The sequence below is a fragment of the Oncorhynchus masou genome, unplaced genomic scaffold, assembly GCF_036934945.1.
Source record: "Oncorhynchus masou masou isolate Uvic2021 unplaced genomic scaffold, UVic_Omas_1.1 unplaced_scaffold_982, whole genome shotgun sequence".
Lineage (NCBI taxonomy): Eukaryota > Metazoa > Chordata > Actinopteri > Salmoniformes > Salmonidae > Oncorhynchus > Oncorhynchus masou.
Genome location: NW_027016335.1, coordinates 236,777 through 256,213, shown reverse-complemented (window position 1 = coordinate 256,213; position 19,437 = coordinate 236,777). Strand labels below are relative to the sequence as shown.

The 19,437-nt window shown below is 42.4% G+C and overlaps 1 long non-coding RNA gene across 1 annotated transcript; it reads right to left on the bottom strand.

Moving 5' to 3' along the window:
- Positions 1-7,841: 7,841 nt before the first annotated feature.
- LOC135538562 (uncharacterized) lies at positions 7,842-17,879 on the bottom strand. Its single transcript, XR_010455446.1, has 4 exons — positions 17,796-17,879; positions 13,750-14,028; positions 12,965-13,230; positions 7,842-8,105 (listed from the first exon to the last, which is right to left on the bottom strand). It is a non-coding gene; the product is annotated as an uncharacterized LOC135538562 (long non-coding RNA).
- Between the last annotated feature and the right edge of the window lie 1,558 nt (positions 17,880-19,437).

Below are 19,437 nucleotides of genomic sequence, written 5' to 3'. Positions count from 1 at the left end.
AGTGTTACGGATACAGTTATCATGTGTGTGTGTGTATCCTGTGTGTGTGTTTCTTTTCTCTCCTTCTCCCCTCACAGGTGAAAATCATCACTCCCCAATCAATCATCAATCAGAAGACACACCTCCTCATATTTCCTAAACCTATCACAGTTCTTTCCCCATGGTTTAAAAACCCCATCATTTGTTTGAGCTCAGCTCTCTGTAAATGCCATGTCTGTAGGTCTCTGTGTTTCCTCTCGCTTTGTGTCGTAACCTCTCTTTTGTTTAAGCACCTCATAGCACTTTGTCATCACCTGTGAGTATTGTTTTTGGTTATGGTGTTTGTGTTTTTGTTGCTGGTGGGAAAGGGGAAACCAAGACAAGTCGCCCATGGGCCACACTACCCGATAGGTGAACTTTGTTAAATACACTAGTTAGAACTGGGCGGACCACCCACTGTATTTTTGGTTAGTTAGTTAGCTGTTGTTAAAGTAGGCTAGTCTAGCTTAGGGTGTTTTTGAATACTTATTGTTTATTTCCTTGGGTCCAGCTCAGCCCCTTTTCCTGCTCCCCCCATTACCGTGTGTTTATAAATAAACCTAGAGTTTGACGGTAGATTTCAGTTGTCGTGCTTATTTCGTTTCACACTTTTCCTTTGTCACAATAATAATTTGCATGAGTTATGTTACGAGTCTCATTACCATCCCCCTAGACTGTCGGGCCAAAGGGATTCGTAACATAAGTGGGGGCTCATCCGGGATATGTCATAACTGGCACCCATGCCGCTCATGTAGATTGTTGTAGTGGTATAGTTCAGTGTTGAGCGTCATAGCTGAAGTAGCATTAGTGTTTGCTATTTCCTTTGGCACTTGTGAAGTAGTGTAAAAATGACTACTTTTGATTTGAAATTTTTTGGGATAACCCTTCGTGGGAGGTGTTTGACAAATGTCGTAGAGTTGATTTAATGACCTTGGCTGACCATTATTCAGTATCGATTCCGCAGAGTTTAGTTAAAGGCGGAGGTGAAACGGATAGTATTAAATGTATTGTTGGAAGAGCAGGTGCTTGTGTTACCGCTGCCTGAGCCTACTACCCCTGTAGCGGATGTTGCTGCTCCTGTAAGACCATTGGTGTCTGATAATAAGGGGAGGCTAAAACACCAGCCACATTGTCCCATTTTGATCCACTCTCCCCACTGTCAAATGGTGATGCCAGGAGGGATGTCTGTTTAGCACAGTTCCAACTGGAGGTGGAAGAGAGAGCCCAAATTAGGCGAGAGACTCTCCAGTTGGAGATGTGTAAAATAGAGGCAGAAAAGAACGAGAACAACGGCATTTGGAGATGTGTAAAATTGAGGCAGACAGAGAACAAAGGCAGTTGGAGTTCAAAATGCGCCAGATGGAACTTGAGGCAGAGACAGCGAGGCTAGCCTCCGGTCCTACTGTGCCTGTTTGTGAGCCGTCCTCACCTGCTGTGTCCTCAAACACGTTTGACATTAGTAGGCAGATTGCCTTAGTACCTTTGTTCAGAGAGTCAGAGGTTGACTCCTATTTTTGTGTATTTGAGCGTATAGCCGTAGCATTGAAATGGCCTGAAGAGGTTTGGTGCCTATTACTTCAGTGTAAATTAACTGGTAAAGCCAAGAGGTTTTGTCAGCGCTACCTCTGGAGGACAGTTTGAATTATGAAGTGGTCAAAGCTACTGTTCTTCGTGCCTATGAGCTTGTGCCTGAGGCATACCGACAGAGATTTAGGTCTCATAGAAAGTCTTCTAGTAAGACTTATGTGGAATTTGCTAGAGACAAGGGAAATCTGTTTGATAAATGGCATGCTGCTAGTAAGGTAACTGATTTCAACTCTCTCCGGGAGTTAATCTTGTTGGAAGAGTTTAAAAATTGCTTACCCGAACGCATTGTAGTTTACCTAAACGAACAGAAAGTATCCTCCCTGGCAGAAGCGTCTGTGTTGGCAGACGAGTTTGTGTTGACGCACAAGAGTGTGTTTTCGGCTCAAACTGAGAGTAGAGCCACTGAGTTTCCTACCTTTAGTCCTAGTCGGCCAGCAGTAGTATGTCAAGCACGCCAGAAGAATGAGCGTCCATGTTTCTATTGTCATAAAGTAGGACATATGATTAATGATTGCTTCCTGCTTAAACGCAAACAAGGGATGCCTCTTCGTGCCAAGCCACCAACAGGTGTTGCTCTAATTGTACGGTTGTGAGGTCTGCAACAAAACAGGTGCCTCAGGGTAACTGTAGTTTGAAAGTCTCAGTCCCCGACCGCAGTTATGAACCATTCATTTTCGAGGGGTTTGTGTCCCTAACGAATGACGAAGCGTCTCAGCGTCCGGTTAAAATCCTTAGAGATACTGGTGCGGCGCAGTCGTTTATATTGTCTGATGTGTTGCCCTTATCTGATGATACATACTGTGGTTCCAGTGTGTTAGTGCAGGGTATTGAAATGGGTTTTGTCCCAGTGCCATTGCACTTTGTGAAAGTACACTCTGAGTTAATCAGTGGAATATTCAGAGTGGGGGTACGCCCTATGTTGCCAGTGAAAGGTGTGACCTTCATAATGGGTAACGATATTGCCGGAGGAAATGTAGTACCCGTATTGGAAGTATTGGATAAAAGTGACCACTCTCTCTCGAATGAGCTGGCACAGAATTATCCACATGTGTTCCCCGCTTGTGCCGTCACTCGTGCTCAGGCACGACAAGAGGGTGATGAGATAGATTTGTCGAACACTGTTCTGTTCAAAGAGGTTGATCAAGAGGATGGATTGTGTGATACCTCTGAGAAGCTGATCACCTCTGACAAACAGCCTAGGAAAGAATCAAAGAACGTTGAACTTATTGCTGATGCAATACAGTTACCAGTCACTCGTGAGCAGCTGATTGCTAACCAAAAGGTTGACAACAAGCTTGCTAAATGTTTTTCTAGTGTTGTCTCATTGGAAGATGTAAAGAAGAAGAACGTGGCTTACTTCATTGATGGTAATCTCCTCATGCGTAAATGGAAATCCCATGTTGACGCGGATGGAGATTGGAATGCTGTTTACCAAATAGTAATTCCTACAGCCTTTCGACAAAATGTGTTATCCCTTGCTCATGATCACCAGTGGTCTGGTCATTTAGGAATCACAAAAACTTATGATCGGATCCTTCGACATTTCTTTTGGCCGGGTTTAAAACAAGATGTGGCTCAGTTCTGTCGGACATGCCACACATGTCAGATAATAGGAAAACCAAATCAGGTTATTCCTCCCGCTCCTCTTTGTCCCATACCTGTCATAGGTGAACCATTCGAGCATGTGGTGGTTGATTGTGTCGGACCGTTACCGAAGACAAAATCGGGTAACCAGTTTTTGTTAACGATAATGTGTATGGCTACAAGATACCCCGAGGCCATTCCTCTGAGAAGGATTACAGCCCCGGTAGTGAGTAAAGCCTTAATAAAATTCTTCACGACATTCGGGTTACCTAGGGTGGTACAAAGCGATCAAGGTACCAATTTCCTATCCAAGCTCTTCAGGCAGGTGTTAAAATCCTTGTCAATTACGCACCGTGTGTCAAGCGCCTATCACCCAGAGTCTCAGGGTGCACTTGAAAGATGGCATCAGACACTGAAGTCTATGCTACGTAAATATTGTTTGGAATCTGAGAAAGATTGGGATGAGGGAGTTCCTCTAGTTTTGTTTGCTGCTCGTGAAACTGTGCAGGAGTCCCTAGGTTTCAGCCCGGCTGAACTGGTGTTTGGTCACACAATGAGAGGACCAATGAAAGTCCTTAAAGAACAGTTCTTGTCCCAAGAGTTGTGTACCAGAGATGAGAATGTGTTGGACTACGTTAGTCGCTTTCGTGAGCGCCTACACCAAGCTTGTGCTCTCGCAAAGGAAGCTCTGTCTTCCTCACAGAGGAGCATGAAAAGACAATATGATAAAGAGGCTGTTTCTCGTCCACTACAGCCAGGTGACCAAGTACTGGTGTTATTACCTGTTCCAGGATCTTCACTGTCAGCTCGTTTCTCGGGTCCTTATTTAATTGAAAAGAAAATAAGTGAAACTGACTATGTGCTTCAAACTCCTGATAGACAACGCCAATCTCGTGTGTGTCACATTAACATGTTGAAAGCTTACCACACCCGACCCATCACACAGTTAGAGAGTTCAAAAACAGAGGAAGGTACTGCTGTCTCCTCTGCTACTACTGCTATGATAGTGGACTGTCATATTGATGATGTTGATGGCTTGGAGTTGCGCAATACTCAGCAGCAGTGTGTTAGATTGCCCAACTCAGAAATGCTGCTGTCTATCCAATCCGGTCTGGTTCATTTAACGGATGGACAGGCCAATGATATTGTGAGGCTACTACACAGTTTTCCATGTCTCTTTAATGACGTTCTACTCGCACAAATGTGTTGGAACATGACATTAATGTTGGAAATGCTACACCTATCAAGCAACACCCATATCGTATCAACGCTTCCAAGAGGAAGATAATGAGGGATGAGGTGAGATATTTGTTGGAGAATGACCTGGCTAAGCCAAGTTCAAGCCCTTGGAGTTCTCCTTGCATTTTGGTTCCTAAACCTGATGGTACGTCCAGGTTATGTACGGATTATCGAAAGGTAAATTCTGTCACTATGCCAGATTCGTTCCCGTTACCCCGACTGGACGACTGTATCGACACTATTGGTGCTGCTAAGTATGTAACTAAGTTAGACCTCTTAAAAGGTTACTGGCAGGTTCCGTTAACTTCACGTGCTTCTGAGATTTCTGCCTTTGTGACCCCAGACAACTTCCTTCAGTACTCAGTCATGGCTTTTGGGATGCGAAATGCACCAGCCACCTTCCAACGACTGGTTAACTCCGTATTAGCTGGCGTTCCTAATTGTAGTGCATACCTTGATGACCTAGTGATTTATTCGTCTGAGTGGTCAGATCATGTTGACTCGATAAGGGTAGTATGTGAACGGTTGGCAGCTGCTTCTCTAACCGTGAACTTGGCAAAGTGCGAGTTTGGGAAGGCTACTGTTACCTATCTCGGTAAAGAGGTTGGCCATGGACAGGTGCGCCCTGTTAATGCCAAGGTCTTGGCTATAACTGCATTCCCTGCACCTACCACCAGACGAGAGCTACGCCGCTTTTAGGGATGGTTGGCTACTACCGTAGCTTCTGTAAAATTTCTCTGCGGTAGTTGCTCCATTGACCGATTTGCTTAGTCCGGCTAGATCATTTGAGTGGTCCCCTGATTGTAAGAGAGCTTTTGAATCAGCGAAAGCACTCTTATGTAGTACACCTGTACTTGCTGCTCCTGATTTTGAACAACCGTTCAAACTTGAGGTAGATGCTAGTGCCAGAGGTGCTGGTGCTGTTCTACTGCAGCAGGACAAGAGTGGAGTGGATCATCCCATTTGGTTATTTTTTCACGTAAATTTAATAAATGTCAAACAAACTATGCGACAATAGAACAAGAAGCTCTTGCTTTGTTGTTGGCTCTGCAATACTTTGAAGTATATATTGGTTCCAGTGCCCTACCCGTGATTGTATATACTGACCATAACCCCTTAGTTTTTCTCCACCGAATGTACAACCAGAACCAGCGCCTTATGCGTTGGGCGCTGATTGTACAAAATTATAATTTGGAGATCCGCCACAAAAAGGGTTCTGATAATGTGTTGGCAGATGCTTTGTCGTGTGTGAAAATGATTTCTGCATGTTTTGCAAGGTTGTTGCTTTGTTGGGAGTATTAATTGAAATACTGTAGTCGCAACCCCTAGGGTTTGCTCTTTTAAGTGGGAGTGTTACGGATACAGTTATCCTGTGTGTGTGTGTATCCTGTGTGTGTGTTTCTTTTCTCTCCCTTCTCCCCTCACAGGTGAAAATCATCACTCCCCAATCAGTCAACAATCAATCATCAATCCAGAAGACACACCTCCTATTTCCTGACCTATCACAGTTCCTTCCCATGGTTTAAAAACCCCCATCATTTGTTTGTTCTAGAGCCCAGCTCAGCTCAGCTCAATCTCTCATAAATGCACGTCTGTAGGTCTCTGTGTTTCCTCTCGCTTTTGTCGTAACCTCTCTTTTGTTTAAGCACCCCTCATAGCACTTTTTGTCATCACCTGTGAGTATTGTTTTTGGTTATGGTGTTTGTGTTTTTGTTGCTGGTGGGAAAAGGGAAACCAAGACAAGTCGCCCATGGGCATACACTACCCGTGGGTGAACTTTGTTAAATACACTAGTTAGAACTGGGCGGACCACCCTGTATTTTGGTTAGTTAGTTAGCTGTTGTTAAAGTAGGCTAGTCTAGCTTAGGGTGTTTTTGAATACTTATTGTTTCTTTCCTTGGGTCCAGCTCAGCCCCTTTTCCTGCTCCCCCCATTACCGTGTGTTTATAAATAAACCTAGAGTTTGACGGTAGATTTCAGTTGTCGTGCTTATTTCGTTCACACTTTTCCTTTGTCACAATAATAATTTGCATGAGTTATGTTACGAGTCTCATTACCATCCCCCCTAGACTGTCGGGCCAAAAGGGATTCGTAACAGCTACGGGTGGGTGTTGCTATGGTGACCAGTGAAATACACCTGCTGAAGCGTGTGCTATGGGTGGGTGTTGCTATGGTGACCAGTGAAATACACCTGCTGAAGCGTGTGCTACGGGTGGGTGTTGCTATGGTGACCAGTGAAATACACCTGCTGAAGCGTGTGCTACGGGTGGGTGTTGCTATGGTGACCAGTGAAATACACCTGCTGAAGCGTGTGCTACGGGTGGGTGTTGCTATGGTGACCAGTGAAATACACCTGCTGAAGGCGTGTGCTACGGGTGGGTGTTGCTATGGTGACCAGTGAAATACACCTGCTGAAGCGTGTGCTGCAGCGCCACGGGTGGGTGTTGCTATGGTGACCAGTGAAATACACCTACTGAGCGTGTGCTATGGTACGGGTGGGTGTTGCTATGGTGACCAGTGAAATACACCTGCTGAAGCGCGCTATGGTGACCAGTGAAATACACCTGCTGAAGCGCGTGCTACGGGTGGGTGATGCTATGGTGACCAGTGAAATACACCTGCTGAAGCGTGTGCTACGGGTGGGTGTTGCTATGGTGACCAGCGAGCTGAGATAAGGCGGAGATTTACCTAGCAAAGAGTTATAGATGACCTGGAGCCAGTGGGTTTGGCGACGAATACGTTGCGAAGACCAGCCAACGAGAGCATACAGGTCACAGTGGTGGGGAGTATATGGGGCTTTCGTGACAAAACAGAAGGCGCTGTGATAGACTGCATCCAATTTGCTGAGTAGAGTGTTGGAGGCTATTTTGTAAATGACATCGTGGAAGTCTAGGATCGGTAGGATCGTCAGTTTTATGAGGGTAATGGGAAGGGAAGAAATAAACTAAAGCAGAAGTCACAACAGAGGTTATATTTGAAAAAAAAATAATCCGGTATATGCATTTACCAACTTCACTGTGCCATTGCTACATTGTTGTCACCATGGCAAGAAAACCAAAAACACTGCAGTTCTAAATCCTCTCCACAATAACAAGTGTTTAACTTTATCAGTAGTGCAGTGTTATAGTAAGCAGAGGCAGATCAACTCCTTGACATAATGACTCACACTAATGGAAGAAAGCAAGAATTCAGACACTATAAAAAACTTTGATTAATTTCAGCACCAAACTGCATGTTGAGATCTGGGGAATTCACCATCATATATTTCTCATCAGGGAAGATACTGGACCTTAACATCCCATGCTGACACATCCATTTTATGATTAGTTCATAGTTATTTTGATAACTAGTTAAGGTTTGATAAATATTATGTCTGGTGACAAACTTGACGTATTTGACTTCCTTACTTGTGGTGAAGGTCGTTAACACCAGTTGACTTTTCTTTCCATTTTCCAGCACAGTGCAGACAGTGACTGAGTATTCAGTAGCAGGTTTCAGGTCAGAGAGAGTGATGCTGGGTGAAGATGTGATAGTGATGTGTGGTTCTGTCCCTGAACAGCGGTAAGAGATCTGGTAATGATGTTTAGTTTGGTCCAATCCTGGTGGCTGGCTCCAGCTAACAGCAGCTGATGTGGTGTCCACTGAATCAACAGTCAGCTGGTCTGGAGCAGGAAGTACTAAGGGAAAATAAATACATTATTGTCAGGGTTACAGTTTAACTTCAGATAAACACTGAGTGTACAAAACATTAAGGATACCTGCTCTTTCCATGACAGACTGACTAGGTGAATCCAGATTAAAGTTATGATCCCTTATTGTCACTTGTTAAATCCACTTCAATGAGTGTAGATGAAGGAGAGGAGACAGGTTAAAGAAGGAGTGTGTGTGTGTGCCATTCAGAGGGTGAATGGGCAAGACAAATATTTAAGTGCCTTTGAAAGGGGTATGGTATGTGCCAAGAGCATAAGTTTGGGTCAAGAACTGCAACGCTGCCTGGTTGTTCACACTCAACAGTTTCCCATGTCTATCAAGAATGTTCCACCACCCAAAGGACATCCAGCCAACTTGACAACTGTGGAAAGAATTGGAGTCAACATGGGCCAGAATCCCTGTAGAACGCTTTCAACACCTAGTAGAGTCCATGCCCTGATGGATTGAGGCTGTTCTGGGGGCAAAATGTGTTGTACACTCAAATGTAATTAAATGTTTAACAGATGTCCCACTTAACATTTCTCTAAATAATCTGAAAAATGTAAAAGTTGTAAAAAAAAGAAAGTCCTCAAGCTTTCAATAAAGCGATACATAACTTCCTCTCAGATAATGTCTGAACTGTGCCTCTTTCAGCTTCAACAAAAGGCCAAAATCTCTTGATTAGGCTGCTAGGTGTTGCACTAAGGATTGCCATAATGTTTTAAGAAGATGTTTTACCTAGAGCTGTGGAGGTCATGACATTTAGTCAGCTGTTTATTGTCATGCAATAGACAGCCGGTCTCATGGCAATTGACCGTGAATTAATGAATTATTGACAAGGTTTAATGTTTGATTCGATACATTAAATAATTAATGAATCATTTGCCAGTAAGAAACTGCTAGCCATGGGCTGTTAACAGCTGACCACTGCTAACTGGCAAGCACAAAAACAGTGAAGTTCGGGAGTACAGACTCCAAGAAATCAGCTGCCGAAAATGCAGTCAAAGAAGGAGATTATTCTGTCAAGGAAGTTATTGTTTTATTTGAAATAAAGGCACACTAAGACAAAATACATGTGATGGGTAAATGATAACACATTAGTGCATTAATTAAAATGCTGGAAGTGAATGCTGGAATTAAACAATTAACTATGCAAATGAGCAAAAGGTGTGTGCATTAAGGAAATAGATGGCTGACTCAAATAGAAACCTGTCTCTAATAACCGTCTGTTGTTTCCAGTGATTTATGCAAATAAACCCCTGGGCTATTAATTTCACTTTTATGGTAAACACGTTTAACATCTCCAGGCCTCAACACCTACAAGCCGCTGATGCGTGCCATTGAAACATCTACATTTTTTAAAGTGTAATAAATTATTTAATATACACCATCACAATAAATCAATGATGTATTTTAGGCAGGACTAAATAAACATAATATGAAGAAAATGTATTTCAGTAGAACAGAAGAGTTCTACTGTATATTATCTGGCTATGCGCCAGGCCATAGCATGTTGACTTGTTCATTTAGCAGACAAGATATGCTTAAGTCCCGTGCGATTATTTTATATAATTCTATAGTAAGAAGAATACATAATCATTATTTTAATTCAGTTTTACTTTTGGGGGGCTTGTGCTCATATAGGCCTATACATAAAATCTTATGCTCATGTGTGTTTTGAATGAATTATCACCTTAGAAAGGGCTGTTAATTTCGTTGTGTTACGCTTTGAAACTACATCCACAATTACCATGTTTTCCATTCAGTTTCAACTTGTTATTGAACTTCTTTCTTCAAATTGGTCATCACAGTGAGATGAGTTTTAAGAGCACATACTGTTTAAGTGTTTGATGTGATTTTCGATTGCATTGATGTCAGAGAGGTTACAGGGACAATAGAGCCCTGAGTACCAAGCCATTAGGACCTGCTGGTAGTTTGCAAGTTGGGTACGACCAAAGCATGTCCAGAGTGCAAAAAAAGAGATGACCTTAACTCAGTAGTCATGTGGAATATTACTGAGGTCATGACCCATGACTGCCGGTAATATGTGATTTGACCAGCTCGATTCGGTCTTATGTAGCAAAATAAATTGTGTTTTTCACATTGGATAAAAGTAGAGACTCAGAGCTACAAAGTTGTATAGCTTACACTACATAAACTTGTAACCTCACTTTTGAGAAAATTAATTTGAATACTCTTTGTCTACTCCCATTCAGCATCGTTCACCCCCACCCATCTCTTTAGGGATTCACATGTGAGGCCATGTACTAACCATGTCAAGACGAAAGGCTGGTTTATACTACGGTGTGTTCGCAAATTTTATCTAGAGTGCCAGAGTGTGCTCTGGGTGTTCGTAAACTCAGAGCGTTGCCAGAATGTCCGTTTGTAAATTCAGAGCGCACACTGGAAGCTATGGCCCTAAAGTAGGATTGATCCGAGCGTTCTGACCTAACAACAGCAGTCAAGCACCCAAGCTAACGTTGGCTAGCTTAGGAGCTACATCCAGATATTAATGAGAGAACACCTCACTATGACCATCACCCTAGAGCTGGTTAGGTTGTTTTTATGTTACCCAGAACATTGGTGACTGTAACTGTGCTGCTGGTAACAATTTAATTACGTTTAAATTAACAACGTTTACCGACACATTCAACAAGTGTAGAGCGTTCGTGAATTGGTCAGTTATTCTGCCCTCTGGCACACAGACGAGAGTGCTCTGAAATCGGAGTAGACAGCTAGAGGGAATTTACCAGCTACATCTATCAACAGTTGTGTTGTCGCAGTGACATGAATATTCTATTTAAATGGTTACTTGCATAGTGGAGTCTTTCGTATCGAAGACTTGTAGCTAGCGAAACAATTAACAATATTCCCAACTCATGACGTTACTACCCTGCATGAATCTGCAGGTAGCTAACCAACCAGGTTCATAACTAGCTATAACCAGCAAAGGCTCTGATATACGAATATTATTATAACTACACACAGATCATACGTAACGTTAGCTAGCTAAAAGTACACTAACTCGAAATGAAAACGACTCACAAAATTAGAAACGTGTACTATATGAGAATGTATCTGTATACTTGGAGGGACACCTCTTAACTCTTGGTATAGATTTAACAATTTCATGGTCACTGTAACATCACTCTACTTTTCCACCGGTAACGTTCTAGTCATTTTATTAAATGTTTAATTTTTTTAATGTTTATATCCTTCCAGATGGAAAAGTAGAATGAATCCAGGGCTTTTGATATGGGAAGAAATAAGCTAGAAACAGAACAGAAGCAACAAAATGTATATTTGTAATGTAACAAAATGGTTGTAGTTCGTTTATTTTTAATTTGTTTAACTAGGCAACTTAGTTAAAAACATTCTTATTTACAATGGCGGCCTACTAAAAAGCAAACGCCTCCTGCGGGGGGCTGGGATAAAAATATATTTATATAAGACAACACACACAAGAGACACCACAACACTACATAAAGAGAGACCTAAGACAACATAGCAAAGCAACAACACATGGCAACACAGAATGGTAGCAATACAACATGGTACAAACATTATTGGGCACAGACAACAGCACAAAGGGCAAGGTAGAGACAACAATACATCACGCGAATCAGCCACAACTGTCAGTAAGAGTGTCCATGACTGAGTCTTTGATTGAAGATACCAGTTTGAGTGTTTGTTGCAGCTCATTCCAGTCACTAGCTGCAGCGAACTGAAAATAGGAGTGACCCAGGGATGTGTGTGCTTTGGGGACATTTAACAGAATGTGACTGGCAGAACAGGTGTAGTATGTGGAGGATGAGGGCTGCAGTAGATATCTCAGCTAGGGGGAGGGAGGGGAGGGGGAAAGTCTAAGAGGGTTTTATAAATAAGCATTGAGACAGGTATACAGAGATGACCAGTTTACAGAGGAGTATAGAGGGCAGTGATGTGTCCTGTAAGGAGTATTGGTGGCAAATCTGATGGCCGAATGGTAGAGCATATCTAGCCACTCCAGACCACCCTTGCCTGCCGATCTATAAATTAGGTCTCCGTAATCTAGCATGGGTAGGATGGTCATCTGAATCAGGGTTAGTTTGGCAGCTGGGGTGAAAGAGGAGCGATAAGGACAGAGGAAACTAAGTCTAGATTTAACCAAGTCTAGATTTAACTTTAGCCTGCAGCTTTGATATGTGCTGAGAGAAGGACAGTATACCGGCTAGCCATACTCCTAAGGACTTGTATGAGGTGACTACTACCTCTGAGGGTTTAGAGCTTGAAACCTGTGGGGAGAGGGACATTCTTCTTATCAAACCACATGACCTTTGTTTTGGAGATATTCAGAACAAGGTTAAGGGTAGAGAAAGCTGTTCTGACTTCATACACTGCACTCTTTGAGAGAGGTAGTTAGCAAACCAGGCCAAAGACCCCTCGGAGACACCAATACTCCTTAGCCGGCCCACAAGAATGGAATGGTCTACCATATCAAAAGCTTTGGCCAAGTCAAAAAAGATGGCTGCACAACATTGCTTAGAAACAAGGGCAATGGTGACATCATTGAGGTTGCAGTGACACATCTATAACCTGAGCGGAAAGCAGATTGCATACCAGAGGACACTACAGACATCAAGAAAGTCAGTCAGCTGAGTTTTTCCAACACTCCTGATAAACAGCACAAAATAGAAATAGACCGATAACAGTTAGGATCAGCTTGATCTCCTTTAAATAAAGGACAAAGCGTGGCTGCCTTCCAAGCAATGGGAACCTCCCCAGAAAGGAGTGACTGGATAAAAGGTTGGAGAGAGGCTTTAGTGGTAAAGAGATGATGAGTTGTAATTGGGGGAAGATCTCTTACTAGTGCAGACTGTTGTAGAGACAGGTTCACTCTGTTCCCCATTGCTCAGCACAGTTGCAACACTAACAGTGTACTCGGTGCCAGGATGCAGGTTTGAGAAGGTTTTGTGGCAGTCGTCAGTAATGGCTGTGAGGGGGTCTGTTCCTGGGATGCAGTTGGATATGAAGAAGTGCTGCTGGACTTTCTCATCCCTTCAGCCTTGGACCAGTGGAGAGTGAAGGAGGTCTCTTCCAAATGGTCGATCTTTAAATCTCTGGGTGGGACCACTGGAACAAAAACCAAGATTTGTTGAGAAGAGAGGATGTGCTGTTTTTGACAGAGAGTCCAAACATGTCTCTAGTAATGAATGACTGATGTAGTCTGGATAAAAACACAAGTTAGCCTACTGTACCTGCGGATAGGGATGCTGAGACCTACTGTACCTGTGGATAGGGATGCTGGGACCTACTGTACCTGTGAATAGGGATGCTGGGACCTACTGTACCTGTGGATAGGGATGCTGGGACCTACTGTACCTGTGGATAGGGATGCTGAGACCCACTGTACCTGTGGATAGGGATGCTGAGACCTACTGTACCTGTGGATAGGGATGCTGAGACCTACTGTACCTGTGGATAGGGATGCTGAGACCTACTGTACCTGTGGATAGGGATGCTGAGACCTACTGTACCTGCGGATGGGACCTACTGTACCTGTGGATAGGGATGCTGAGACCTACTGTACCTGTGGATAGGGATGCTGAGACCTACTGTACCTGTGGATAGAGATGCTGAGACCTACTGTACCTGTGGATAGGGATGCTGGGACCCATCTGCTTTGGCTTCCGTCTTCTCCCTCTGTAGCCATGTTGAACTGGTACTCTTTACCAGGCAGGAGACTGCTTATTTTAAGATGATGCCCACCTTTCACTCTTGTTGAGCTTGTTTCACCATCACACCCCCAGGTCACTCTGAATGTCTGTGGTCCTGTCAGCCACTGAGGACAACTACAGCTCAGAGACACAAATACTTATGTCAAGTACTGATGTCAGCAGCAGGACATGGATTCACCAGGAGGGGGCAGCACTGGTGAAGGAATAATGAGAGAGAGTGAAAAACAGACTTTATTGACAGTAGAATTACAAAAAACAGTGTATTATTCATCACAGCAGTTAACACATGTTAAAAACAACTACATCCACTGAAGAAAAGTGTTCAAAATACAAAATATTCCCTTTAAAGATCCATATTTTTGTTTTTAAGGACACCGGACCTCTTATTCAAAGACTTTTGGAATCCACATTTAAACTAATAAGAAGTTATATTTTCTGGGGGCAGAAAACACACCGCGTTGTAGAAATGACCCAGGCTTAGGTTGGACACCAATCTGCCTGAACCTGGTAATGGCTAGACGGGATACAGTTGATGTCTAATTGACGTCAGACGTTGATTTCTTTTTGCATTTAAGTTAACCCTAACCCTTTTCCTAACCTTAACCCGATTATCCTAACCTACTATGTTAATTGTCCTAACTTGCTGCATAATTTATCATAATCAACCTGCTACAAAAAGTAAATCCTGAGCTGCGTTTCAATACCCCATACAGGCTATTCCCAAACTGGGATACGGGCAATGCCGTCGGGGGTATGCCAAATAAAAATGTGTTTCACATTTTCAAACTGTCCATTTAGATTTTCCAATAGGGCTGTACATTAGGGTGGTGTTTTTCCCCCTCGCCTGAATAGCTTCGGTTCACTGCCAAAAATCAAATTAAACCATCTAGTGTTCAGCGAAATAACACAATGTCAAATAAATGTAGCCTTGTGAAATAATGAACATTCAATTACATTAACCGTTACTCTCTCGCGGGAATTCCACTAACAGTCCGTTGCCAAACTATTGTGAAGGACTTAAATTCTTCCTGCCGCAGCGGATATGGCTGGGACAATGCTGGGGGAAAAGGCCAAAAAAACTATACAGACAATGTCTTCATCAAACAACACTGTTTTCACGACACACCAGTGAATTCTATGAGTTACAGCTGGATGAGTCAACAGACGTGGCGGGCCTGGCACAGCTCCTGGTATATGGCCATTATGTTTCTGCAAACCACTGGAAACCAGGACAACAGGAGAGGATATTTTTAAGTACTGGACAGCTTTGTGACATCAATTAGAGTTTGGTGGTCAAGATGTGTTGGTATCTGTAATGATGGTGCAAAAGCCATGACAGGGAGACATAGTGGAGTGGTAACTAACGTGCAAGCAGTTGCTCCCGACACCACTTGGGTCACTGCAGCATCCGCCGAGAGGCTCTTGCTGCCAAGGGAATGATTGACAGCTTGAAAGACATTTTGGACACTACAGTGAAAATGGTTAACTTTGTTAAAGCAAGGCCCCTGAACTCTTGTGTATTTTCTGCACTATGCAATGATATGGGCAGCAACCATGTAACGCTTTTACAACATACAGAAGTGCGTTGGTTATCAAGGGGCAATGCATTGACATGTTTTTTTTTAATTGAGAGAGCTTAAAGTTCTCTTTACTGACCATAATTTTCATTGTCTGACCGCTTGCATGATGACGAGTTTCTCACACGACTGGCCAATCTGGATGATGTATTTTTTGTACAATTTGATGAACAAATAAGGTTTTATATGTAAGATGGCTAAATAAAGGGTAAAATTATTGATTATTATTATTATTATTATATTATTATTTGTGCCCTGGTCCTGTAAGAGCTCTTTGTCACTTCCCACGAGCCGGGTTGTGACAAAAACTCACACTCATTCTTATGTTTAATAAATGTATCGTATAGAGTGTGTGTGGCAGGCTTACAATGATGGCAAAAACAACATTTGAGAGTGCACTGACCCTGGTGCTAGAGGGGGTACAGCTGGAGGTTGAATGTTTGAAGGGGTACAGGACTATAAAAAGTTTGGGAACCAGTGCCGCATATTAACATACTGTATAATACTTAACTAGGGTGTGTTCGTAAATTTAATCTGGAGTGGCACATTTCGGTCTGGGCGTTAGCAAATTCAGAGCGTTGTCAGATTGTGCATTTGTAAATTCAGAGCGTTTCGCTCCGGGAGAGTTCAGAGCGCACACTGGACGCTCTGGCCAGGGAGTAGTAGGGTTGATCAAAGCGTTCCGGCCTCACAACGGCAGTCAAGCTCCCAAGCTAACTGACTTACCGTTGGCTAGCTTGCTACAGTAGCTACTCCCAGACACAAATGAGAGAACACCTCCCTCTGGCCATTTTATTCACTCTGGCTGAGCTGGTTAGGCTGTTTTCATGTTATCCAACTCATTGGTGACTGGAGCTGTGCTGCTGGCAACAATTTAATAACGCCCTTTCGCCTAGAATTACTTACACCGGCCATATTCAAGGGGTGTTCAGCGTTCGTAAATCCATCAGTTATTCTGCGCCCAGGCACACTCAGAGGAGAGTAGCCAGAGCGAATTTACAAACACCCGAATTAACAATGTCTATTGAGAACGTGCAAAGACTATACCACTTAACTTAGCTAAGCATGATGTGAGTAATCAAGCCAATGAAGGTTGGGTAGTTAGATAGCATATAGGGGTGGGTATAGTTTGTGGAACGTTCCAACAGGAATCTGTTCCAAAAACGTTGTAAATAACAAGGTTGCCAACAAACAACGCATATAAAGTTGTATAGCGGCAGAATGAGATACCGGGTGGGGGCTGGGCTATTTCATTAGGTTTTTCACTCACCATGTTTATTCTGAAAAAAGTATTTCCTCACTCTGGTAGCCTATGGACAAACATAAAGAATAAGCTACGTGGTGAGTTGATGCCTATTCGCCCACTAATTAGCTACGTGAATTGACCATGCTACTTTGAACATGTTGTTTGTTGACAACGGTGTACTTTACAAAGTCTTTGGAACAGATTCCTGTTGGAACGTTCCACAAATTATACCAACCCGCGTATAGTCAATTTACTGTCAAATTGAACGTATTTGAGGGGGGTCCCGAGTGACGCAGCGTTTTAAGTCACTGCATCTCAGTGCTAGAGGCATCACTACAGACCCTGGTTTGATTCCAGGCTGTATCACAACCGGCCGTGATTGGGAGTCCCATAGGGCAGCGCACAATCGGCCCAGCGTCGTCCGGGTTAGGGTTTGGCCGGGGTATGCCGTTATTGTAAATAAGAATTTGTTCTTAACTAACTTGTCTAGTTAAATAACCGCTAAATAAAAAATATATACATTTGTAGCCAACTTAGGTAGCTACTAACGTACTGCTGTAATGATATGCTACGTGGTTCGTAAGGATAGTGTAGCTAACAAAATATCAGCCAACGTGTAACTTATTTCAAAAGTCACTACATTATTCAACAGTTTCTTAAAACATTTGTCATAATTAATAAATACAATGAATTTGTATCCTTAGTCGCCTGACTTCGGCTACATATTTTTCCCTCAAATCTGATGGGTATTCGGACACTAAAAATGTAATAGAACTCAATAAGGCCTATAGAGCACTCAATGACATGACCGCCTATAAAAGTTAGCAAGAAATACACTAACACTATCGCCTATTGTTTATTTCAACATAAGCATGTATTATTTTAGGATAAATATAATATATCGGCTTAACAAAACACATCTCGGCGTCAGATCGCGTGTAAAAGAGAAAACCTTTCGTAGACTTTGTGGCCACGCCGCCATAGTGGGCCTAGTTGGGTGTTTATGTTTTTACCTGACGTTTATTAGAAAGAAGTTGAAAATCGGGCTATTATCTTCACGTTTCGTTGGGATAAATAAAAATGGACTCATAAAGAATGTTACACCTGACTTATAAAATATAAATATTATTAACCTACCATTTCTCCCGCTGTCGGAAAGCCTCAGGTAGAGCTACATAAAATAGTTGTCAAATGTACCTTCTTCTTTGTCTTAATTGTATTCGCAACAATTAAATGTGCATTCCGCCACCTACTGTACAGGTGGATAATAATAATAATTGTTTAACAGGTATCCCTACACTGGCTCAGAAGGATCATGTGATTGCGGGACATTTCCAGGCGACGGTAGTCCTTGCACTGCAAGGAGACCCAAAAACGTATCGGCTGCGGATATAATGATGTCCAGCTTCTTGGACACTTGTGCAGTACATTTAATAACACCTTTTTCACAATCAGTGTATCCAGATCACTTGATTGAAGTATAACATTTGCAACTGGTTGTGGTGCATCTTCTTCAGAACTGTGGCCTCTTGCCCCTTCAATGTTCTTCACCGCCTCCACATAAGAGATTTGCTTGACACCTCAACTCTTTCAACCCTTAACATTGTTATCCAAAAAAGCGTTTTCCATCAAGGAACGATTCATCGGACTCGTTTTCCACAACAATCTTAGCCCTTTTTGTTCCATTCTTGGACTTCACTGTTGTCCACTCAACTGACTCGTTAACTGTAACCGACGCGCTTTCAGCTTCAAACGACTCTTTAAAAAACAGTTCTACGTTTTCTAAGAGCCAGAGTATATAGTTCTGATAATTGTCATTTTTCTGGTGTCAAATATTGATAGTGTCAAATGAATTAAAAACATCTGGAAATAACAACACATCTGATAAATGTTGGCTTACGCTGCAAACTTTATTTAAAATATTTATTCTACATTCAAATGGTTCACCAAGTTGAAAGGTCTTCAACTCGTGGTTAAATGCTGTTAACATACAAACAAACATAGACCAGAAAATGTACAGTATTCCTAGGATATCCCTGCGGCAGTTGTAATCACTCTTTTGTTCCTCCAGGTGGAAGCAAAGGTCTTTGTGGAGCTGATGGTCCTAAAACGTTGTCAGAAAGCAGGGATGAGTACAGAGGTACAGAGACCCAATGTGAATTATATTCAATGCGTTTATGTTATGAAGAGATTGGTTTTGAGTGTATCTGAAGAGCACAGAGATTAAATGCCAGAACATATTTTCTCTCAACCTGCTCTTTCTACACCTCTCTCTCTCTCTCTCTCTCGCTCGCTCTCTCTCTCTCTCTCTCTCTCTCTCTCTCTCTCTCCTTTTGCTTTCAATTTCCTCTCTATGTGTTCATACTTATTGTAGTTTATTAGGGAGAAATCACCACAATTAGAAATAATTTTCATTCAATGAGTTGTATTTATTTTTTGTGTTCATTTATTTTTCTATAAACAATTCTTTAAAAAAGTATTTAAATGATGTATTGTGTTACATCTTTATTAATTTAACTGAGATATGTTGCCTCCATTTTTATACAATGAAAGAATGCAGAGATTTTAAAAATTAATCAGAAGTCATTCTTTACATTGTCTGTTGGATAGCAGACTCAACCAGGTTTTCATCTAGGATTTCACCTGTGCTTAAAGCTGCATTCCATTTACTTTTATCCCTGTTCTTTTACAATGAGAATGATACCCATAGCATGATGCAGCCACCACCAGGCTTGACAATATGAAGAGGGACATACAGTTATGTGTTGTAATGGATTTG